At 47.3% G+C, this 25,781-nt stretch overlaps 1 protein-coding gene across 8 annotated transcripts in view; it reads right to left on the reverse strand.

The window, feature by feature from the left end:
- Positions 1–25,781, reverse strand: part of Apba2 (amyloid beta precursor protein binding family A member 2) — a 205,318-nt gene that overhangs the window by 94,111 nt on the left and 85,426 nt on the right. For 4 of the 8 annotated variants that reach the window (XM_057756299.1, XM_057756305.1, XM_057756298.1 and 1 more), the window contains exon 3: positions 6,510–6,563. The exons of 2 other annotated variants lie outside the window; for them this stretch is intronic. The gene's annotated coding sequence lies outside the window, so the exon portion shown is untranslated. The remainder of the gene's footprint in view (positions 1–6,509; positions 6,564–25,781) is intronic. 2 more of the 8 variants (XM_057756302.1, XM_057756301.1) reach the window with 1 other exon arrangement.

Raw genomic sequence — 25,781 nt, forward strand, 5'->3', positions numbered from 1 at the left:
TCAGCACCGTCACATGGGACTCCACAGAATACAGTAAGGAAAGGCTGCCTGCTCACTGCTGTCATTAATTAGAATTGGACATAATTAACTTGATCTGAATATCATTAATAAAAAATTACATCCATAAAAGGATGGCTTCCTTCAGTTTAATCACACTAATTATGCCGGACTCAACCTAGCTGCAGTTCTCTGGGTTATTTTAAAACATTTTTTCATCTTTTTAAAGGGATGGTGGTGATTTCTCTCTCTCTCTCTCTCTCTCTCTCTCTCTCTCTCAATGCAACTTTAAAAAAAAAAATGTCGGTGTCAGAGTAGAAGTTTCCAAATATTTGAAAGCACATTCCAAATCTGAGAACAAATAATCAGATGTCTCTTTTATGGGTCGGGTCCTCCAGAGGACACTCAGCACCAGAGAGGTTCCTTCAGTGGCACACCCCACCTGAACCACAACTCCTCAGTTCCCACTTAGAGTAGGGAAATGCATTTCTGGACATCTGAGAAACTAGCATCAAAGAATGATCCCATATCTCCATCGCATCCATTACCCATGAAGTCCTGGGCTATGGATGGGCATCAGTGGTCACGGGAGTCCATGCCAATATTAGCGATTAGGAACAGAACAACAACAACAAGCAGGGCTGTGGGGCCAAACTTCCAGCCAACACCCGAAAGGGCGAGTTGTTCGGGAAGATGTTCAGAAGTGCCTGAGAGATGGATAAGCAGCCCGAAATGCAGACACTAAAAACACAGGGACAGGTCAGTTAGCATAGTCTGGCTCATGAGAAATCCCAACACTGCAAGGAAGAGACAAATGCAGGATCATCTGAAAAAAGGTGAGACCAGGAATTCAGTCCGTTAGAGGATCCACTGGCAAAAGGTGGCACAAAGACACACACACTACAGAGTGGGGAGGTGAGCCACATGTGGGTGTTTGCCATGACCTCTTTTATACGCATGTGTCAGGGGGGATGCACACATGCACACACAGTCTTGTGTGTGTGTTTATGTGCGGGCAGGTACAAGTGCACAGAAAGTCAACATCAGGTCTCATTCCTTAGGTACCATAGGCCTTGCATTTTGATTTTGATTTTTTTAATTTTCTTATTACATTTATTTATATGTTTATTTATAGGTGCGTATAGACACACAAGTGCCACAGTGAGAGTGTAGAGCTCAGAAAACAACTTGAGGGGTTCACTTTTCCCCTTCCGAGACATGGGTCCCAGGATGAACTCAGGTCATCTGGCTTAGGAGCCAAGAGCTGAGCCATCTTGCCAGCCCCTACCTTGTTATTCCATACAAAGTTTCTCACTGGGCTAGCTGGAAACCCCTGCGGATCCACCTGTCTCCACTTCCCCAGTGCTGGAATTAATTCAAAGCTTGTGTCACCATACCCAGCCTTTTGTATGCACATCCTGGTAGTCAAACTCCTGTCTTCATGCTTGCAAGGTGAGCATTTTAGCAACTGAGTTAACTCCTCAGTCCTACAACAACCTCCTCTTTAATCATCGCTATGAGATTCATAGAACAAAGTGTAGAGAACATGAGGCACAAACCCATGAACCCAAAACATTGTTACTTAACCACTGTTACTCTCTTTCTCTCTACCTCCCAAACCACTAGACCCACTGCTAATAAAGGCATTCTCTCCTACAAAAAAAATAGTATCTTCTATTTTGTTTTAATTTATTTCAAAAAAAAATGTTTACTGTGACTTGTGATTATTTCTATGTGTCGGTTTGACTGGGCCATACCTGGCTAACCATCGTGCATTCTGGCCACCTCTCTAAGGGTATTTTGGGAAGATGTGCATTTGAACTGTGGGTTAGGGGACCTCCAACAACCCATGGAGGACCTGATTAGAAGAGAAAGGTGACAGAATCTGCTCTCTGCCTGACTTCTCAAGCCAGAACACCTGAGTTCTGTCCTCTGTACTCTGGCTGTGAGTCTGTTGGACCTGGGCAGGAAGCAATACTCTGCGCTCTAGCTCTTAGAACTGTGTGCCAATGAGCTCTGCTCTGCTGGGCTCTCCAGACTGTGAAGGATGATCACAGGACCTTGCTACATATGAGCTAATTGTTGTAATATAATAAACCCATCAACAGTAAGTCCTAAGACACACTAATGGTAGATTAATATATTGCCACATCTTGAGATTGGTCCCATGACTTCTGGTTCTCTGGAAAACTTTGACTAATTCGTGGCCAACAAGAAGCATATACACCCAAGAGTGGAATGTTTGGATCACAGGGATCCACATTTTGTTCTTTTTGTAAACTGTGCAGTTGCTCTCTGAAGGGGCTTTTAACCGACCTGCCCTCAACAAGTAAGGCATGAAAATACCCCCTTGCTCATCAAATCCTTGGTTTATTCTAATCTGCCAAGATATGGGTGTGAAATGGTATCTCATTATCTAAATTGGCAATTCCCCAATTGAAGACAGGAAGTGTTCATTAGTCTATAAGACATTTAGGCATGCTATTTGCCTATTTTTCAACTCTGTTATCTTTTTCTTGGTTCTCTTTAAAATGTTTACTTACATGTAATTAATTGTTATTTTAGAGAGAGAGAGAAGAAAATGTCTTCCATGTACTTGAACCTTTTATCCTTCTACTCCAAGGACATTCACTATATAAGCTATAATGTGCCATCTCATCTTATCTTTCTCTATCTAACCAATCAATGTCCTGCATGTCATAGTTTAAATATAAAACATCTCCCACTAGTTCATGTGCTGAATGCTTGCCCAGTAGCTAGAGTCACTATTTTGGAAAGTGGTGGACACTGTAGGAGCTTGGGGTGTAGTTGGAAGACTAGTATGTCACTAAGGAAAGGCCTCAGGAGGTTAAACTAATGCTTCTGGTACTTTCTCTGCTCCATGAACACTGTAATATGAATTGAACTTGCCTGCCTCTCCAGATCTGCAATGTCCTCCCATACCTCCCCTACCACAATGGACCTCTGGAACCTCCACCTCCCCTACCACAATGGACAGAAACCTCTGGAACCTCCACCTCCCCTACCACAATGGACAGAAACCTCTGGAACCTCCATCTCGCCTACCACAATGAACCTCTGGACCTCCACCTCCCCTACCACAATGGACCTCTGGAACCATGAGCTTAGATAAATTCTTCCTCCTTTAAGTTGCTTTTATCTTAGGTATTGTCATGGATTGAATGAGAATAGCCCTCACAGGCTTGCTCATATGTTTGAATACTTCATCCATACTTGTGGAACTGTTTGGGAAAGATTAGGAAGTAATGACTTTGTTGGAGGAGGCGTGTCACTGGGGGTGGGCTTGAAGTTTCAAAAGCCCACATCATTCCTAATGAACTGTTTCCGCCTCGTGCTTGTGATCAAGAGGTGAGCTTTTAGCTATTCCTTCTTCACCCAGTCACCATGAACTCTAATCTTCTGACACTGTAATCCAAGCTAAATGCTCTCTGTTACAAGTTGCCTTGGTCATGGTGTTTTATCATAGCAATAGAAAAATACCTAAGTCGGGTATCTTACCATAACAATAGGAAAAGCACCTAGGGGAACCATTTCCACTGGGACCATAGCCTAGCTCTACCCTGTCCCAGGTTCCTGCATATGAAGTCTTACCATAGAGTCACTTTGTGTGTCTCCTATACCCCTGTCTCTCTCCACACGAATACCAGTCTCAATCACGGCAGCATCCCATCGAGAATTCACAGTCCCAGCCTTAATGGCATCTTCTTCTCTTAGTGCTCTGGCTCTGTGATTTTGGCTTTTGTTTTTGTATTTGTTTTTTCAAACATGGTCGGCAGGGTTTTACACGGCATTGGTGCATGTCTGTGCTGGGACAGGAGCAGCTATGGTTATACTAGTCAGCCATCTTCATGATCGCAACAATACCTCATTTCATACACTCCGAGCCCTCCATGATTTCAACACAGTTTACTCCCTTAGCAGTGATCCTGCAGGAAAACCACTGAGTTTATGATCTTAGTCTCTGTGCATCCTATAAATACACACACACAAAATAATGAGGATTACAAATTGATTCTTCCAGAAGAAAAACAGAAAAGGATGTCAAACTTTTACTGACAGTGGGAGCACATTCTTAAAGTTATTCTACCACAACATACCAGACGCATCATGGGTATTAGTATTCTGAGATTATAAAATGGCTCCATTTGCAGCAGAAAAAGATATAAAGCCAGGCTCCACTTCTCTCTGTGGCTCTCCAAGCAGAGATTCATTCTGGCATAATTGACATTTAAAAATGTTCATTTCATCACCACTTTTCTTTCTAAGAAGGAATATGCTTGCCTTCAGGGACACTGTAAGGGAGGATGCTGGGCACATTCACTTAAATGATGGGTTATCATACTGGCTAGTAAGAGCGCTTTGGAGGGGCCTTGGCTGTAGCAACTGGTATAGAGCCTCTGTCAGTATTTCTGTACACTTAAAATCCCATCAGGCCTTTTAGCAGACACAGAAGGGAAAAAATACCTTGGGCTTTGAAGGTATAAACTGAACCACCCTACGCTGAAACATACCCGGACTTCATTCCAAAAGACTTGAAGGTGTCAATTTCACAGTGACTAATTCCTGGAGGGTGAAGGATATACTGGTTCCACAGGATTAGAAATTCACGATAATTCATGAGGCTGCACCCTCATTATTAAGGCCACCTTTCACAAGCTAGTTCCACCACAAGTTACAAACAAAACCCTGCCCCTTAACAGAACCTGGCCCCTAAATGTGTTAACACTTTCAGACGTGAGAAAGGATGATGCATCTTGAGGGTAAGGGTGAAACGTGTGTGCCACTCTTAGCACAAAATCAGGTGGGATGGGAAAAGCCTGTGAAGAGCATGAGGTAAACCAACAGTGTATGTAAAAACGGACGACAGAGAACGTTCAGAAGCACTCAGCCAAGATGCTTTAGAAGCCACAGAAAAGCACCGAAGCCGCACCTTGGAAGCTCTGACTGCTCTGCAACTCCTGACTGCTCATGAATACGGCACAGCCAAAAGCTACCCCATAATCTACCCACGACATCTGTGACAAGAACACATCCGGTGTGCTGCACAGGAATTCTTGTCCGTGTTCAGCACCCGCAGCCTCGTGATTAGTCCTTCGGACATAAGGTAGATGCTGAAAGTGAATAGACTGTCATCTTACTTTACAAACAGACAACAAAGCCCTCACTATTTATGGTCCAGGGACTTCTGCTACCCAGAGCAAGGCAAAGCAGTGCTTCTGAGGGCAGCCTTGACCTTCAGAATACTACCCTTGGCCTGGTCAGTCTTCCCTGCATCCTCAGAACTGCCGCACAGCTTTCCCAGGTAGGATACCCACATTTCCCTCTCCTGAACACCACAAACCACCACCTCCCTGAGTGCCATTGTATGGTTACTCCAACCTAGTCCAGTTGCTGTTCCTTCTCATGAATCCAGGGGGCACCGTGGAGCTGAGCAGAGGTTCTGAGAGCTCTCTTGTCAGGACACAGAGACCTTGCAATGCTTGGCTTCCTGACCTTAACAACCCCCACCTCTGCTCCCTCCTCTCCAAACATATCCCTACCCATCCAGCAGGTTCCCTACAACCAGGCCAGCTGGTGCAGTTCTGGCCCAGGAAGATAAGCCAGTTCCCTTGCTATCCAGAATTCCGCCTTCCACCTTCCCCTCTGCAAACTCTTGGCTAGCCTCAAGCTCCATCCCGCAGGTCCTGTAGGGCGAGCACAGGCAGATGGCAACCTGGAACCACCTGGCTGAAGAGGTCTCTTTCTGATCTAAATTAGATGTCTTGTGTTCGGCTTCCTGGAATTTCACAATGGCTGCCTCCTCAAAGCAGACTACAGGTTGATTGACCCTTATCCAAAATGCTCGAGACTAGAAGTACTTAGAATTTCAGAGTGTTTAGACACGGGAACGTTCGATAGACTTTCTGCTTTATATACTATTGCTGTTTTATTTTTGTTTTGCTTTGGGCAGAGTTGTTTTCACTGTTGATTTATTTGCAATGTTAGAGAGTTGACCCTGGAGCTTTACACGTTCATGTTCAGAAAGCTGAGTTGATTCAAGCACATTTGGGACGTCTAACTTCCATAATGAGGACCCTGAACCCATAGCAGTTGTCTATGCTGGATACTGATGGGTCCGCTGCTGATCTCAACCTTCAGTACATGGGACTCCCTGGGAGCACAAGGGCTCAGGAACTCCAGTCTGAGAGAGAAAGGACACATAAGATAAAGCGCATACTGCTATTGTCGTGGGGTGGTACGCAAGGACCAGTTTCAGACAAAGTAAAGGATCAGTGCTGGCTCAGGGTCTGTCTACACCTTGGCAGTCAAGTCAACATCAGCTATAAGGTCTGTGCTCAGGAGCACTGAACTATACCCATGCATTTCCCTGGAAATGGACACGGCACTCATCCGTCTGCCACGGTGCAGCATCCCTCTGCTGAGGCAATCCCAGGGAGGAATGCCAAGTGAGGCCACTGTGGCTCCATGCAATACCGCCTCTGACTGCTTACCAAAAATGAGTGTCTTGACAACGTCCTGAAACCCCTCCTGGTGATCCAGTCTTCCTGGAATAAAGCAAAAGAAACAGAAAAAAAAAAAAAAGACTTAATTCCAGAAATGAGGATGACGCTTATATAGGGCTCTTCCGTGCACACAAATTTAAATGAAAGGCTTAGAATTACCTGTAAGAGCGAATGACTGGGATGACAGAAAAAACCCTAAACAAGTAATTAAAATGTTTCTTTGGCCATTTCATTGCATAATTATTGCCTTAAGAAAAACATGTTGGAAGGTCCAAATGAGGAGCAGAAGGAGGGAGAACATGAGCAAGGAAGTCAGGACCCCCACCCACTGTGACAGTGGAACTGATCTATTGGGAGCCCACCAAGGCCAGCTGGACTGGGACTGAATAAGCATGGGTTGAAACTGGACTCTCTGAACATGACAGACAATGAAGGCTGATGAGAAGCCAAGGACAATGGCACTAGGTTTCGATCCTAATACATGAACTGGCTTTGTGGGAGCTTAGCCTGTTGGGACGCTCACCTTCCTGGACCTAGATAGAAGTGGGAGGACCTTGGTCTTCCCGCAGGGCAGGGAATTTGGACTGCTCTTCAGTATCGAGAGGGAGGGGGAATGGAGTGGGGGGAGGAGAAGAGTGGGGATGGGGGGAGTGGGGGGAGGGGGCAATATGTGGGAGGAGGGGGAGGGAAATGGGAAATTTTAATTAAAAAGGAATAAAAATAAATAAATAAATAATAATAAAAAAAAGAAAAGCGTGTTGGGCATATAATGATGGCTTATGTACCATTCTAGAAGGAGAGGCTACCTGCATATTAATAAAGTTCTTCAAAGACCTCATGAATATTCATTTTCCCACAAATAGGCTTGACCCCAACGGTTGTAGAACCCTTCTTCGGTGACACTTTCAGAGAAGGCTGGGGTCCCTGCAAGGGTTGGAGTTATTAAAGGAAGAGAAAGGACATCGGTCACTTTCTCTGTCAAGGGTCTCAGCCCTCCTTCCTGGCCATGATGGTCCATTAGGGAACCAGAAGAGGACAGGGCCCTCCATTTTCCTTAAAAGGAGACCTCTTTACAAATGAAAGCTGAGGAGGAAAGCCAAGAGACTTGAGGGGTTCAAGACAGAGTGGTTTATCTGTCCTCGGAACTGTCTCTAATCCCCATCTCCATCTGCTCCAGCTAAAGCAGGATGAAATGATAAAGGATTTCCTGTTTCTTTTTATTTTGGAACTCTGTGGTGTGCTGTATGTGTGTGTGTGTGTGTGTGTGTGCATGTGTTCACACGCGTGAGGGTTAAACACCAACATCAAGCATCTTCTTCAGTCACTCTTATTTTTTACAAATAGTCTCTCTGAATCCTGAGCTCACTAACCGGCTAGACTGGCTAACCAGGTACCTGAGATGCCCTTCCATCTCTGCCCTCCCAGAACCGAGGTTGCAGGCACAGGCCACAAAAGATATTTACATGGGTGCCCAAGGTTCCAAACCCATGCCTGCATGGTTCCTCATTGAGCTGTCTCCTCAGCTCCTCTGGTCCATTTTTAAAGGCCTCTTCCTGAAGTCTTCCAAAGCAGAAAGCCAGGACAGAGGCTTCACAGGCAGCTACACTGAGTGGCCAGTTCACCCTCTACCTGCTGTGGGCCTGAGGTCACCGGGGGTGGCTTCATTCACTAGGGAAAAAGGTCTTGTTCCTGGCACAAGGAGATGATGGTTTCTACTCTGTGACAAAGGCCTGGTCTGGACTTGTGTTAGCACATTTTCAACAAGACCAGGTAGGGACTCTCTCAGTTCCCTCAGCAGACATTCTTAGAGCAGGTCATCCTAGTGTTGAAGAATTTCATCTGCCCCAACATGGCCTGTGCAAATGCCCCATGTCCAGAGAGAAGGGACTAGAATCCTCCAGAAGACTGTTAAGGGATCTGCAGACCCTTAGACTCTGTGCCCTCCCTAGGGTGGCAGGGGCCTGGTATTCACATGGCTGTGGGTCCTTCCCAGAGGTCTGGTGCATGCACAGCCTTTCAGTCAGTGCCTTGCAGATTCTGGATCTCTGAAGAGGCCTCCTTTTCCCATCCAAGTGAGCACTAGAGGTGAGGCATTTCAACCACATGCTCACTTCCCAAAGTGCAGTCGGTATGGGCTGCTTGCTTCCTGTGTGGGCGTCAAAGGCTGTACAGCATCAGCATGAATACGGAGGCGACGACCATGGGGCCCCGAGAGATCCATCAGGTGGCAAAGGGCTTAACAGCAGCCCAAGCAGGAGTATCCAAGTCCCATCCCCAGAGGCCACATAACAAAAGCAACTGTGGTTTGTGCTTATAATCCTAGCACTGGAAGGTGGAGCTAAAGAGATCCCTGGAACTCACTGGCCAGTTCCAGGTCAATGAGAGACCCTGTCTCAAAAAGTATGGTGGGTGGCACCTATGGAATGACACTCAAGGCTAACCTCTGCTCTACAGACACACACATACACCCTCTCTCTCTCTCTCTCTCTCTCTCTCTCTCTCTCACACACACACACACACACACACACACACACACACACACATACCCCAGTGGGGACGTAGCAAGAGAGGGAACAGAATATATACATATTAATAAAGACATTAGGAAAATAAGGTAAAAGAAAATAAAAGCTATTAAAAGACAGCTGGGAAGGTGAAACCCACCAAATCCCCAGAATAGCCCTGGAGCCACGCTCCCATCAGAGTCCCTGTAATACAGCACAAGCTTGCTACCGGGAAACCTTCAAAATCAACTAATTATGGAGTTAGTTCATAGAATACATGTTACAGCTCCCTGGAGGAAACACTTTAACTACACGGCAGGAAGTGACACATCCACTCATCAGTTGGTGAAGAGGTGGCTCTATGGTCCCAAACTAGTCAACCAGTGCTGAGGTCTGAACACGGCTTGTCCTTTACAAAAGTAGTGTTGGAGTCTGGTTTCTCCTGAGATATTTGGAGACGAAAACTTATCCTGACCATGGTGTTTGGGGGAGGGTGGGGAGTTAGGGGAGATCACCTGGATAGGACCTGTCATCCTGAGCTCCCACAACTCACCCTGGTGGGCTTATCAGAAGAGGGAGAGAAATCCGAACATGCAAGCACCCTTGTTCTCTTGCTCACCACTCGAGGCCATGCATGCACCACCTGGGGTTGCTACCAGCAGGACAGCCATCCCAGTATGCACTCTAGACTCTGAACCTCCAGAACCAAGACAAAATAAAGCTTCTTCCCCCCCCCTAAAGCACCCATCTTTTGTGCTGATTAGCATAATAGAAAATGGTAGTTAAGTGAGAAAGTCTTCGTCTTCCCAGAAAGACTGGCTAGGAAGCTAGACTCCAGGCTGGAGAGATGGCTCAGTGGTTAGGAGCACTGACACCTCTTCCAAAGAACCTGTGTTCAATTCCCAGTACCCACATAGAGGCTCACAACTGTCTGTAAGTCCAGTTCTAGGGGACCCGACACTCTCAAGCCACACAAGCTACACTCCTCCCTAGAAGCATGTATCATTTCCCACTCTGGACCATCTGCATCCTCAGTTCACTGTGGGTCTGCAGAGGTCCTGTGTGCCCTGGATCTAGTCTCTCCCGCCCTGGAGCAGAATCCTGGGAGAAAACCAGAAGCTGCCCAATGACTCACTCCCCTGCGCTGGGAGAACTGCCATTGCCTCCTTCCCTAGAGAGCCTTTCTCTACAGCGCTCCCTCTCCTGGGAGGCCCTGGAAAAGGACAGAGTCTCATTCATCTGGAAGCAGCACATCCCCCGCCTGCTCCACATAGAGTCCCTAAGAAAGCACAAAATCCTCCAGCTTGGAAACAGTGGTATGTGTTATACCTTACACAAATACTTTTCCGTGCGAGGAAACAGGCCCACATCTGAACTCAATTTAGAACCAGTCTCTAAGGCTCTATTTTTAGGCTCCATGCAGCCATCCCTGGTGGATATGGAGTCAGGGCTCCTGTCCACTCTGATGCAATTCATTTGCATTCTTTTTAAGTTTATCTTCTCCAATTTCCCAGCAGTCTTTTAACTCAAATGCAAGGTCACCTACCACTTGGATCCAGCACCACCACCAGCTTCTCGTGCCCTCTCCGGGACCTTCATGAAACCAGGGGAAGGTCTTTGAAGGCCAGGAGAGTCAGTAGCTATCCCTGTAGTTAACTGGGTCACCAGGAAATTTCAGCTCTTGCCAGTGACTTAAAAGGACACAAGGAAGCCCCGTGCCTGCTGCGGTTACCTGGGCTTCTCTTCACATCTGGTGTTCAACCCTACCACTCTCGAGTGCATTTTCCTCTCCTTTCTTGCTCCCCAGGAGTCTGGCATGGGGGACCTCCTTAGCCATTTATGACTAGACAGTACCTGCTCTCACCCCTTCCAGCCCACAGCCACCTTCAGAATAATGTTCTAGTCTTCTGCAACCTTCAGGCTGGACATTAAATCTGCAGGTTTCCCACCAGACTAAGACACTTTGCATTCCAGGAGATCTCGCCACTCCTAGGCTTTGGTTATGGGTGGATGTGATAGACAGTTGACCTTGCAGCTTGACTTCCCCCAGAAAGACATGCAAATTCAAGCCAAAGGATTCCTCCTTCCCCGTGTAGACAGTAGGATCCTCCAAGGTACATGGCCTCCTGGAGCACCCTGCCTTAGGAACCACCATAGAAGCAATGGCACCCTGGGCTATCATCCTGTCTATGGCAGGAGTTAGACATAGAGAACAAACCCAGATACCTGGCATCATATGACATTCCCAAGGCCCGGGTTTTTACAGAAAGTAACTTTTGTGATTTCTGGCATCAGTTTCCATGACTCATTAACTTTTGCACAGGGCACCACTTCAATTGCCACCATTAATCCTATATTTTTCAACATCCAAGATTCTGGGAATAAATTAGTCTGTGATCAAACACAGCCTTTGTAATGTTGTGTTTCCAGGCATTCTAGAAGTAAAAATTCCTTAGAGGGGTTGATTCAAAATTTGCTGATTACTTTTGATGGCTTTTGGGAAGTCCTAGATCATGTATGTGTACACACACACACACACACACACAGAGAGAGAGAGAGAGAGAGAGAGAGAGAGAGAGAGAGAGAGAGAGAGTCAACAGAACCCTGTCTCACTCCTGGCAGGATGGGGCAGCTCAATGAACCATCCATTCAAAGCCAAGGTCCCCAGGAAAGAGCCCAGGCACGCACAAGGGTGGTACATGCACATCAGAAGCACCCTTGAAAGCATCTTCTTAGGACATTCAAGGCAGACCATTACAGCTTCATAAAGTCCAAGACCTGGAAGGAGTGAGGAACCAGGAAAATAGAGATGTGAACACGTTCAACTCACCGGGTAGAGTTGAGAACTCTGATCCTACCCAGGAACACTGGAATCACCACTAGAGAAGCAGACGACTGGTTGGGTTGCCTCCAATAGCCGGCTGACCACAGAGCTATGTATTAACTTCCTTGTGCTAACTGGAAAACCCAACGTTGTTAGAGGCTAGGTACCAGACACATGGACTGGGGATGTCTGGAACTCTGTATTGGGGTGGAGAATGAGTACAATGCCAAGAAGAGGGGCAGTAACCATGCAGGCATCCGTGAACAGGATCCTGGCCACACACTGCAGACATCCATGATCAGGATCCGATGGCTCAAGGAGTCCTTGCCAGAAGGACTGGTCTAGGTTCAGAAGCATCAAAGGTAGAGGCTTCCTCCTGCATCCCTACAACTATAACCTGGCACCCCTACACCCATACACTGCCACCCACAGGACTGTTGCTTGGGTGACTTGTTTGCCCTGGGGATGCCTCTGAGAGAAGCAGGCACTGGACAGGTGGACTACAGAACAGACAGTCTTTCTGGGACCTGTTATCCGAGAGGCCATCCAGACTGCCCTGAGAAGAATGCCACAAGATGGGTCATATCCCCAAAGACGGGGCTGGACCCACAGACCACTCGGGATGGAACTTCTCAGGAGAGGAAAACGGGGATTCCCCGGACCATGGACATGTGTTGTAGAACTGGGGGTGTGGGTCTCTCACTGATCTGATACACAAAGACAGTGTTCAGCTGGACAGAGCAAGTATCTTTCAGAGCAAAGAAAGAAGCTCAGAGGCACAACTCCAAAAGTTGATCAAAGCAGTGTTTCTGTGAGCCAAGAGAGGCTGAGCTCAGTCAGAAATGGTCCCCAGGTCCTCATATCCAGTGGGATGGAGAGACAGCAACAGCGGAAACCCAGGTACTGTTTATAAATAAGATGTTCAAATTCTGAACAGCCAAGTCCCTACGCTGACTGCAAAGCAACGTCTTCAATGCTAATAACTCTATTTATAAAGATGAGAGTGTGTTATTTTCCCCCTGTGCAAGCTGCATCTTCAGAATAAAAAGCTCAAATCTCAAGCCTCTTATTTGTGCAAATGTTTTGGGAACAAGCTGGATTTAAAGTGAGTCTTTGATGATCTCAAAATTTCAAAAACAACTGCTTGTTACAGCAGGTGCTTCTGACTGTTGCCATTGAAATGACTTAAAAATACTGTGTGTACTGTCATCACGAAAATGACTACAAAGTCCCAGACTAGGAAAGATATCATTCAGCCTGGAGGTGGCACTGAGCTACCAACCTCTCACTTCCTCTGAAAGCAGAGACTGGGTGGCAGAGGTCTTCACTGGCTCACACTAGTTCTTTCAAGGGTGATGGCAGCCACCATGAAGGAAGAGTGGACGGTAGGGGCATGGACTGTTGCAATTGGTTGAATACTCAGAAACTTGTTCTCAAACGACCAGCCTTCCTGGATCAGAAATGTGCCAACCAGGCAGCACTCAGAACTTACTCTAAGGTTTGCACAGTGTTTGCTTCTGCAGAGAATACCCCAAGGCACTCTCAAATGCAGTCATGTGGTGTATAATGACATCTGGTCAGTATGACACCCCATTAATGACAATAGGCTGAGATTATACACGTGACGGCATCACAGAATCTGTGTGATGTAATGTGGCACACAAATGACAGTGGCCAGAGATCATATGCCCAATAATGTCACTGTACCCTCGGGTAGACAGTATCTGCACAATGACAACACTTCCCTGATATGGGATTCCCCTCTGTATGCTGGGAATATCATTAGTTATTAAAGAAACCGGCTTGGCCTGATAGGGTAGAACAGAGCTAGGTGGAGGAAACTAAACTGAATGCTGGGAGAAAGGAGGCGGAGTCAGAGAGAAGCCACAGAGCCACCACCAGAGACAGATGCGCTAAAACTTCGCTGGTAGGCCACAACCTCATGGTGATGCACAGATTAATGGAGATGGGTTAAATTAAGATATAAGAGTTAGCCAGAAATATGCTTCAGTTATTGGCCAAACAGTATTGCAAATAATATGGTTTCTTTGTGATTTTTGTCAGGTGTGAGCTGCTAGGCGGCCGGGAAACAAACTCATGGCCTCCCTACAACACTTCTCGGAACATGTCCTGAGCAAGGCATGACTGCAAATCCCAGCTAGGCATTAATAGCTCTTCTGGAACTAGTGATCACTTGCCTCGGCTGTACTTTGCCCTCCAGTAAGTCTGTCCATGTGCGGCCCATGCTATCCTGGGAACAGAGCACATTTCCCTTGCCCTTCTTGGCAGGGCTGACTACCCTATAATCTCTGGCATATTTTTCCAATGACTGTCCACATTAAACTCATCCTGTTTCCTGGCGTCTCGCCAGAGGACAGTACAATACTGAGGTATTAAAAGCTGGATCTTGGATGCCAAGACTGTGGATGGCACAGACCAACAGTGGTACCAGTGGGAGGCCAGGATGAAAGGGAACGGACAGCTTGCTGTCAGATCAGCACAGCTGCATCCAACCTCAAGGTGCCCAGGACCATTGAGGGCCCCCCAGACTCCCCAGCCGCCTCTGCTAGCTGCCCTTCTTACTGTCATTTTCTCTGAAGCAAATGAAGCTTCTATTTTTGCTGTGCCCGATGCTTTCCAATTCCCAGGCATCCCCTGGAGAGAAGCTGGGATTTCATTCTTTTTATTCAGGCAGCTTGGGGACTGACGGGAGGGCTGCACAGAAGGCTGAGAGCCAAGTACAGCAGCACTGGACACAGAACTCACTTGGGCTGTGGACAGGGTGGCAATGCCTGTGTAGGGCTCCCATGTGACCTTGCAGGGTAGGGCCAGATAAAGTTCGCCACCATCTGTGTGGTTCAACTGTGCACTCCACAGTTTACCCATTGGAGATCTAACCCTAAGGCAAGTGTTGAGCAGCAGGACCTTTCAGAGGTAGGAGGCCTCTATCCTCATGAATGCGTTAACGTGGATTTCAATGGAGGGGTGTAGCTGTCACAGGAATGGGTTTCTGATGGAAGAGGAGCTTAGCCCTCTTCTCTTCCTCCTCCCTCTTTGTCTTCTCTGCCGTTCCCTTTCATCTTCTGCCATGGGTGATATAGGACTCTTATCAGATGTGAGTGCCTTCTTATTGCCGTTCCCAGACAGCAGGACCTGTAAGCCCCAACAATCCAGCCTGTGGTATTCTGTTAGATCAGCAACAAAAGGACCAAAAAAATGCTGCTTCACAGACACAAATCTCGAAACCTTCAAAGCCCCATTCACAGATGAGGAGACCGGGCATGTGCCGATTCATTTCCTTGGCCGAGGCGACAGAGGAAGTGCCAAACCTAGTTTTAAATCCTGGCAGGCTGGCCCTGAAATTCACACTCTTAGCCCTGTGCCACTCCGAGAGGAATAAAAGGGAAAATACATCTGCAATATATAACTCAAACAATGGCTCAGACTGACCACAAGGAAAGATGAAATGGGGCAAAGAGTAGGTAGGTCCAGGCATCCCCGAAGAACAAATAGATACAATTAATTACAAATACATGAACATAAATCTACAAATAGTGTTCCATCTCAGTGGCAAGCAGGGAATAAAAATCAAGGCCTCATGCGGCATCTTGGTTACTTTTCTATTGCTGTACAGACACCACAACAAAAGCAATTTATAGAAGAAAGAATTTATTGGGGCTTAAAGCATCAGAGGATGAGTCCAGGAGCATCACGGCAGGGAGCATTGCAGCAGGTGATAGGTGTGTGCCAGAGCAGCAGCTGAGAGCTTACTTCCTGATCCATAAGTGGGAGGTAACGTGTGTGTGAGACAGAGCCTGCTGTGGGCTTTTGAAACCTATTGATACACCTTCTCCAACAAGGTCACACCTCCTAATCCTTCCCAAAGTTTCAGTAACTAGGGACCAAACATTCAAATCTGTGAGCCTATGGAGGCCATTCTCGTTCAAACCACCACAGGTAGGGAATACATTCGGACTCACAAAAACTAAAAACATCTGAAATGTTGAGTGTTGCCAAGGAAAGGGCAAAGAGGAGACTCACACAAACTGTTGGGAAGGCTCCTGGCTACACCCACCCACTCTGGAAAGCGATTTGGCTACTTCTAGTAAAATGTAAGATTCATATCCTCAGTCCCACCACAACGCCTTGTTAAAACACGCCTCACACGTCTGGCTCACGTTCACAAAGACACACACATAAATATCCATGGCAGCCTTGTTTGTGACAGCCAGGAACTGGAAAGCAGCTGAGCATCCATCAACGGGAGCCGACAAGCAGCACCAGAAAGCCCTGACGCCGTGAGCCCCAGCTACAAGTCCCATGGGGGAAACTCCCCAGCACAAGGTTAAGCAAAGAAGACGGTGATGGCTAAAAACCAAACGCTATGACCCGGTGTCATTAACAAAGTGCTCACACCCAGCGCGGAAAATAACAGGGAAAGGCACATTTACGGACACAGTATGCTACAGGAAGGCAACAGTGGAAGCAGCTGAGAGGGTCCCACACTGGTCTCTGGTGCTTTAAATGTGCTCAGAAAGTTTTTAACAAACCCTTCACACATGGCCTCAGTTCCCTTTTCTAGGCGACGTGGACAGAGAAGAAAGCAGCGGTGACAGTGTCGAGTAAGGCCAGGACACAGGGCAGGACGCTGCCTGCTGACCCAGCCATCCAGGTCCATCCTAACATCCCACCATCAAACTACTGAGGATGTTTCATTGTAGATCTTCACCAAGAACATAGACCAGAATCTTGGACTGGCAAGATGACTTACCAGGTAATGTTTCCTGCCACCTAGGCCTACAATGTGAGTTCAGTCCCTGAGACCCACAGTTTCAGGAGAAAACTGACTCCTAAAAGTTGTCTTCTGGCCTCCAAATATGTGCTTCAGCATGCACACACATACACACACACACACACACACACATACGGAGCGTGTGTCATTCAGTGCACCATCCCAAATTGATCTTGATGAAAACAGCTGCCTTTCTCACCACCATCTAACAACAGACACAATACAGCATCCTAATAAATTCCAAGCTTGCTTCCCTTTGGGCAGAACACTTAGGACAAAAAGACAGAGTATCAATCCAGGTTTGTCCTGTTCTCTTTTGACCTTGATCTGTTGGCAAATGACGTTATGTTTTCTGTTTCTCATCACTCATCACCCTCCAGCTGGACCAAGGGAGGAGAAGTAAGGAATGCAAATGTGAAGGAAAGTGTGCCCACCCTTAGCGCATGCTCGTACGCCAGCACCTCCGGGGGACAGAGCTTCACTAGGCTGTGACCAGCCCAGTCCCTCCTTCTGCCTCCTGTCCCCTGAAGCATCTGCTGCCCCAAGCCTCCCAGCCATTGCCATCCCAGACTCAGGTCTTCTGGCTCTTGAAGGGCTGGGATGACAGATGACCTTGCACTACAATGTTTGGAACCCAAGTCACGCCATCCCAAAGCAGATCCCAAGCAGATCTGTTTCTCCCACCAAGCAATGGCCACTCCTAAGCTCAGGTCTTCATTGGAAACCGGACCCTGGAGTTCCCCCAATCCCTCCCTGGTTTTGGGGACAATAACATTCCTTGAGAGAATTCAACTCCCAGAGGCCACCTGGAAGCCTGAGGTTGGTGCCAGCAGGAGACTGGGCATTCTGTGACTGTGGCAGTCAGCATGGAGGAAAGCGTGCTTTGTCCTAGCTTCAATGCCTTAGGACTTGCATTGAGTCTGGATGGTGGAGCAACAGTCATGGTACAAAGGGCACCACACGGGAGCCATTAGACTCAAGGGGGAAGAAAGCAAAGGCACCTCCCCACCAACATAATTTCTCCCCGCATCCAGAAGGTTCTACTTCTTCCCAATAGTTTCACAGCTTAAGGACCAAGCTTTTGATGAATTTTTGTTTGTTTATTTGCTTGCTTTGTTTTATGAGGCGGGGGGTTGTGGGGAGGGGGACATACCACATGTACAGCAGGGTCCCTGATCAGGAACAGTCTCAGCCATTAAGTGAGGTAGGAGTTAGGCTTGTGGCTTAAACAGTCTGTGGAAAGCACAAATCTAAGGCCATCAGAATCATACAAATTGAAGCTACCCCTGCCATGATGCTTGCCACCATCCTCACCCACACCCAGTCTGGAATCTGTAGTACCAATCACCATGCCTAGGGTACCTGACTACATAGCTTCCCACTTTGTACCTTTGCACCCACAACAGACAAAGTCATCAGCTGCCTATGCCTCCCACCAAGCAGGAAGGTCTGAGCACTCTCTGAAATACATTGAAAGAGGAAGTTAGCAGGGGAGACCACATTTCTGAGGTGGCCTGGGTTTTCTAGCATAGCTAACCCTTAAGAAACAATCTGGCCCAGGAGTGGGGACCACAAGATGGCCTCAGTGCTTTGGATCAGAAGGTCCAGTGAACAGACTCCTAAAAACCATCCCACAGGTACTCTGGACCCACACATTCCCCAGACATGGGCCTCCCAGTGATCTGTTCCCGGGCCCTAGAACTTGTCTTTCATACATAGGCCAAAGGAGCTCAGTTGCTAGCAGAACTTATGTGTTAATTACTCCTGAATCACTGACCAAAAAACCTATATAAACAGTGGAAGACAGTCGGTGGCTGACTGGCTCTAACTTTAGCCTTGACCCCAAGCTGAACAGCAAGGCTGCAGACACAGGTGAGGGAGGAGACCATTACCTCATGGCAGACATGAAGAGGAAGAAAAGGATACTTGGGCTGCGGGTGCCTCATCTCCACCTGGTCCACCTTCACCCTAGTGCCATGATTCAGGAGCATCTTCCCCATTATTGAGTTCCCTGTGGAAACACCCTCACAGACACACCCAGGGTTTGTGATGCTAATCTCCAGGTACTTCTTAATGCAATCGAGTTGACAATCAAGATTAATCATCGTGGGCCAAGTGGCCCACCCAGAGATTGACACAGTGATTAGGTGATTACCTTGCTCACATCCTGTTCCCTGGAAGTTTCTAGGTCCCACACAAGCATAAAAGGAAAAAGTCACTTCTGAGTTTAGGTCTTTTTTTTTTTTAATATGCTAAGAGACTCTAGGAAATGGTGCACCAGAAAACTAAAGACACAGAATGCTGCTATGGATGGCCCAAAACCCAAGCTTCATGTTGGGCAGGACGCGGGTAGCATATCCATATCACCACTAAAACCAATTACTCAGCTGTTTCTTTTTTTTTAAATTTCTTTATTTATTTTATTATGTATACAATTGTCTGCGTGTATGTCTGCAGGCCAGAAGAGGGCACCAGACCTCATTACAGATGGTTGTGAGCCACCATGTGGTTGCCGGGAATTGAACTCAGGACCTTTGTAAGAGCAGGCAATGCTCTTAACCACTGAACCACTTCTCTAGCCCATACTCAGCTGTTTTTAATGTGGACTGAAGAACAGCAGCTCTCCTGGAATCCCCCAGGCCTCCAGCACCAGATGAGGGTGCTGGCACATTTAGCTTCAAGAAATTAACAGCTCCTGGGTTCTCGGTCTCTCCAGTAGGATACAACAATTGTTGGACTACCTAGTCCATACTGTGTAAACCACCAAAATAAATCCTCTTTTAATAGATGTTCATTCTGTTGGTTCCGTCCTTCCAGAAAACCCTACGACAGAGGGGGGCCCCATGCACAGCTTCCACCTGTGTGGACAGAGTCAGGTCACATTTCTCATTGTTACAGAGATGACAGCAACCTAGCGTCATTGCCAAATGGCCCACTATCAAATCTCAGTTTGGCTTCTCGAGCGGGCTGACACCGGTTCTGTGGGCAGCCATGGCAGGCTCCTGCGAATTTAGGAAGGATGTGTGCTCTCAGTAATTCCCATTTTGAGTTTGTCATGGTTCTCTGGTACCTCCGCATCACTTTCCCCTATCATGACAATCGTTGTTTTTGTTTGTGTGTCTGTCTACATCAATTCTTTGTCCAATGATTAAGTTTTAATAGGCTATGACAACTTTGAGGATTTTAGATAATTCTTCTATTGAAATAAAAATATAGACAGGCAGAATATATGTATCAGAACATATGAGAATATACGAACAAACTCTAGGATGAAGTTTACACCGTAGAGGAAAGAAAACAGGACCATGATCACAAGGTCAAATCTTGTCTAAAACCAACTAGATTTCTCAATTGCAAGAGAAAAAGAGATTCCCGTCCCTGTGAAATGTGGTTTGTTACTTGCATGAAGCATATTAATGGGTGAGAAAGCATCTCAGACAGGTAGCATGACCTGTTCATCCAAAACACAGGAGTTCAAGGTGAGTAGAGTCCACAAAGTCCCCGTACTCATATCGAAATACTGGGCCACACAATTTAAAACAAACATAAAATCCTTTATTACCTCGGTGGCGGGTCCACTTTTCCAGTCTTACATAGTGGAAATTATCAGAAAGTAAACTCAGTCGGAGTTCTGGTACGGCCCTGAGCCTAATGGTCAACAGTGAATCTACCAAGTACTTTGGCTACATGGAATGGTTCCCATCTCTAAAAGACAGTTTTGATCCTCTCTCACCCTCTTGTGCTCAGGGGAAATCTTAAGGCAGCCTTTGGAAATAAATTTTGTTTTAATCAGCAGCACAAATAAACACTGTTCTGCGGGTCAGCTGGCTCTGGCGGTGTGGGCCTGATCCCTCACCCTAGCTCCATTCAACAACTGATGCAAAGACCGAAAGAACAATCAAAAAGACTCATCTCCGACCTCCTCTGCCCATCTCCCCTGAGGCCCAAGCATCTGAGGTCCCAGAAGCCGATGAGTTGCTTACAGTCACAGGTCAGGTCAAACTGACAATGTCAGAAGGCTCCAGACAGATGTCCTCACTCAGTCTCCCAGCCATGAGGCCACAGGTGCCCCCACAAACATCTGCTAATAACACAGGCAGGTGGCCACTGATGCATTCAGAGAAAGACTCTAGAGGGACGAGAAAGTACATATGAGACTCCTGCCAAGTATGGACAACTGCACCAGATACAGCAACATGCTGCCATAGACAGGGAGGGTTTGAAATAGAAGCTGGACCCTACTCAAAAGGGGCTCCTAATTGATATGCCACTCCCCGCCCCAGAGAAGTTACACTATCTTGAAACTGCCTGGAGTATTGTACACCTAGAGAGACCATCAGTCCCCGACTGCGGCCGATAGTGGGTGCCTTAGATGGACAAATCAAATGACATAGGAAGAATGATACCCTTGTGGAGCAGTGGTGGCACAGACCTTTAATCCGGGCATTCGAGAGGCAGAGGTAGGTGGATCGCTGCGAGTTCAAGGCCAGCCTGGTTTACAAGAGCTAGTTCCAGGACAAACTCCAAAGCTACAGAGAAAGCCTGTCTTGAAAAATACAAAAACAAAAAAATCCCTATACCTGATACCACAGAGTCCCAAAGGAGACTAAATTACCTTCTCCCCGTGTGACAAGAGTGACAAGAGCCTTGGAGAGCCACCGACTCTAATGAAGAGGAGTGGGGACAGCAGAACAACCGGGGGAGACCTAGGAGGCAGGGCAGCTAGGACCACAGCATCACTGGAGAGCAAATGCTATAGAGAAGGTTAGGCAGCAGGAGGGGTACCAGAAGTCCAGACTGCAGGGGCTCCTGGGTAGGATAGCAGGGAGGGGGATAGGAGGGCTGGCCAAAGTATACCCTAGAAACTGCTGAGAACCTGGCTAGCCTTAAGTACCCTTGGAAGATGGCAGGTGGCAGTGAGATTCAGGCTATGCTGACACCACAGAGAGCCCAGGGCCTCAGACCCAGGGTGTTTTGAAATCTCTGCATCCCGGACCTGCTGTACAGAGGCCGTTGTACTAATCAAATGCTTTCAGGACCATTAAGCAATTCAGGCTGCTCAAGATCCTTAATGGGTTTGGAAAAATACAGCCCAGCTCCTGCCGCTAATAAACTCCCTTCATCTGTTTGCTAAACTGCAAGCTATGCAGAAGGAAGCCCACCACCCACTTGCAGCCCTGGGGGAGCACCGCACGACTGCTCCCTTCTGCAGGCTGCAGCTGCTGGCCCACCACAGAAGGACATACACCCTGCCCCAGTACTCACGTATGCATCCTCACAGCTGGGTCTGCTGCAGCTCACAAGCTACCGACAACTTCTGTAAAGAAGATGGGGAGATGAACCTCCTTCACGGCTCCCTTGGGTGCCCTCCAAACAAGCTACAGGCCTGACAGCTGGACACCAGGGAACTCTTTGTTCTTCCTTCTGCCTTTTCATAAGAGCAGCCCCAGGGCAGCCAGCAGCAGCACAGCTACCTCCAGACTCCATGCTCTCAGCTTGGGCCAGCATCCCCTCCCCTATCTCCAGAACACTTGAAGCACAGCAAGTGTCCGTATTGCGGACACTCAGCCACCTGAGCAAAGATGGCAGGCAGCGTTCTACTTCGGCGAACTACTGGGCACTGCTTCAGTCTCCCATGATGTCACACACCTAGGGTAAGCAGCTGTATGACAGGAACTAATGAACAGTGGTAGGGAGGTGGATATCAAAGCCATCCTTTGATAAGTGACAGTGGCTTTACTCTTGAATGAGATGGGAGGTGGGAACAGAGGGATAGAGATGGAGGCTAAGCCACCTGACCCTTAACTACTTCTCGAGTAAGCCATTGCCATATCCTGGGGAGATAGACAACTTTTTTCCCCTTGAGTGTTGGCTTTGGAGAGTATCTTAGTGAAGCACAATTAATAAATCTCAGAGATGGAAATTGGTATTCAATCTGAAGGTTAGAGAAGCAAAACAGCCAACCACTGGCTCTTACCTCTACCTCAGTCCAAAGTGGTGATCCTGCCTTCAAGAATCTCAGAATGAGACTGAGTCTGAGAGCCGTCTCCTCCCATCTTATAATCTTCTCTAGTTCTGGGATTAAGGGCATGCATCATTACCGCCTGGTTTCTATGGCAAGCTAGCGTGGATACTGAGATTAAACGTGTGTGCTATTGCTGTTTGGTCTGTAAGACTGACCAGTGCGGCTGTTTTACTTGTCTGATCCTCAGGCAAGATTGGAATGCCACTACATCTTAGGTCCCATCCACAGAGTTATACACACAGTCCCCCTAAGTTAAAGAGCTGAGGTTTGACCCAGGTGCACCTGAATCCGTGGCCCCAGCTTAGTCTCACTGCCAACAGGCAGAAGATGTGTGTGTGGGGGGGGGTGAATGAGTACAACTGCCCTTCACCAACTTTTTGACAGTCTATTGGTAAGGCCCTCACTATGTGCACTGTTTGGTGTTTCTAAGCTGGGAAAAGTGAAAGTTTGTATTCTGGCCATGCTTGAGGCTATAGCAGCCACACATTGTAAACTGTGCAAAATGTTATACGCTGGGTATATATGAGGTTGTAGCAAGCACATTGGAGACTGTGCAAAAGGTTGTATGCTGAGCATGCATGAGGCTGTGGTAGGTAGACAATGGAAACCATGCAAAAGTTGTTTGCTGGGTATGCATGAGGCTGTAGCAGGCACGCATTGGAGACCATGCAAAAAGTTGTTTGCATGCACGAGGCTGTAGCATACGCACATTGAAGACTGTGCCTCATTCCACTGAGATCCCAGGTTCGGAGGCTGGAGTGAAATGAGCAGCTGGTGAAGTTCATTATCCCATTCTGAACAGACCTTTATTCAGTACATTATGCCCACTTTCAACGTAGTGGAAGCTGGCCTTGAACTCGTGGGCTCGAGTGACACTCCTGCCCCAGTCTCTTAAGTGGCTAGAAGTTGCTCATGACACTGTATCTGGCTAGCAGGGAGTCTCAAGATATCCACCAAGGAACAAATCCTCTCAGTCACATACTAATGGCTTCCCAGAATTGAAGAGGGCGAGGCACTGAATATGATGGGCCTCCTGTGTGCACCAGAGAAAAGCCAGTGAGGATGATGAGAGAGGGAGGACAGGCCACACTCATGTATAAGCACAGCCGTCCAAAGCCTAAAGCGAAAAAACACATGAGCCCTGCATCTCATAGGAAACACAATGGATATGATTCAGCGGATGAATGTTAGAAAAGCTATTAATGTCATGAAATAATTTGCTAGGGGAAATGATGGACTCAACTGCTACAGAAATTGTTTCATAAAATTGAAACATATGATGCATTCATAATTAAAGAGGGGAGAAAAAAAAACCCTCACAAATTAGGGCCATGTTGTGATTTGCATATAAAATGTCATGTGTTGAAGGACTGATGTCCAGCCAGTGGCACTATCGATCAGAATTAATTTCAGCCATGGTTAATCCATCTAAGAGTTCACAGCTGAATGGATGGGGTACTAGAAGATGGGACTGGGGGTGCACCTTTGGAGAGTGATTTAAACCTGCCCTTTTCTGTCTCCCTTTGTTTCCTGGCCACCATTTGCTCCCTACCTTATCTGGGCCTTGTGTGAGCTCAAGGCAATGGAGTCAGCCAGCCTTGGATCGATCTTTGGGAAACTGTGACCCCCAAATAAACATTTCTTCTCTTTCAGTTGTTTGACTCAGTCACTCTGTCATAGGATTGGAAAGCCGACACAGTTGGACAAAGAATCTCTTAAAGCGACAGCAACGTCTGAGTGTGTATGCATGTCTGTTGGGAGGCAGGGCTGGGGGTGGGGTGTGTTGGTCTGAGGATAACACGTCATGAAGAATCTGGTCCTTTTTTGAGATAAGTTTCTCACCATCCTGGAGCTTACGAATTGGGCTATAGAAGCTGACCAGCAAGCCTCGGAGGTGGTCCTCTTCCCACCTCCCAGTGCTGGGAGCATAGGTGTGTGCTGCCTCGCTCAGCATCTTTACTCAAGGCCTCACGCTCATAGGGCAAGCTCTTTACCAATGATGCCCTCCCAGCAGCCCTCAGAAGAGCGAGCATCTACAGTCACGGCATACGCCAAGCTCAACCCTTCCAGGGGACTACACAAGCCCAGTGGCACTATGTTGTCCGTCCCCTCATCCCTAACCAAAGAGAGAAAGAAGCAGAGGTTATTATTAAAGGACAAGGGTTGCCGTGGGTGGACCTGCCCAGCTGCCATTGTTTGCAGGAGACATGTGATATGATTGATTCCACCTGGCAAGTTTGCTTGTCAGAACATGAAGACCCAAGCTCAACGAAATCAGAAAAGGTCACTTCCAGGCAGATGTCACTTGTTTAGAAGAAAAGAATAAATTCCTAGGAACTGATTTGATGCAAGCATGCAAGAGCTTTATAGGAAATTATCCACTAGTTTATTGGGCCGCGTAAAAGAAGCCCCATTGAAGTAAGACCCTGTGCGCCGCAGACATGCATGGATCTAGTGTGTTCCAGCCCATTGGCAGGGGCAGGCGCTAGCTGAGCAGCTCTCCGCAAGCTCACCAAGAGGGGCACTATCAAAGCTGAAGTACCTACATTTTAATGCCCGTTTCTGTGAGAGATGGGTATATTTCCTTACACTCAAATATTCATTTGCATTTATTTCTCTGTAAATTACTTGCTGGGATCTCTTGTCCACTTTCTTTTGGAATTCCCCACCCCTGGATTTACTAGCTGTGCTTTGGAGGCCTCCTCACACTGACATCACTTGTCTTCAGCAAATCTTTCCTAGGGGTTTATCAGCTGGGCTTTCCTTCGGCTTGAGGCATTTGTTCTCCATTTCCCCTAAAGTAGCTGCACTGACCCATCTTCTTGCCTTGCTTTTGGATTCTGAATCATGATTCTGCCTGTCAGAGAAGTGCGAGGTTCCCAAAGCTTTCCTCTGGTTCTCGTGGTGGCCACCTATCTGGGACCACTGGAACATACGCTGGTGCAAGATGATAGGCATCGATTAAACTTTATCTCTCTCCAAATCCACTTGTAAAACAGTCTCTCTATTGACCGTGCAGAAATTTCACATCATCTGGTAGGGAGCTTTCTTTCAGTGCATAATCTTGAAGTTTCTATATTTCTCTATGCTCTGAAACGTTCTAAGCAGCAATGAC

Source organism: Chionomys nivalis, chromosome 23 (assembly GCF_950005125.1).
Source record: "Chionomys nivalis chromosome 23, mChiNiv1.1, whole genome shotgun sequence".
Taxonomy (NCBI): Eukaryota; Metazoa; Chordata; class Mammalia; order Rodentia; family Cricetidae; genus Chionomys; species Chionomys nivalis.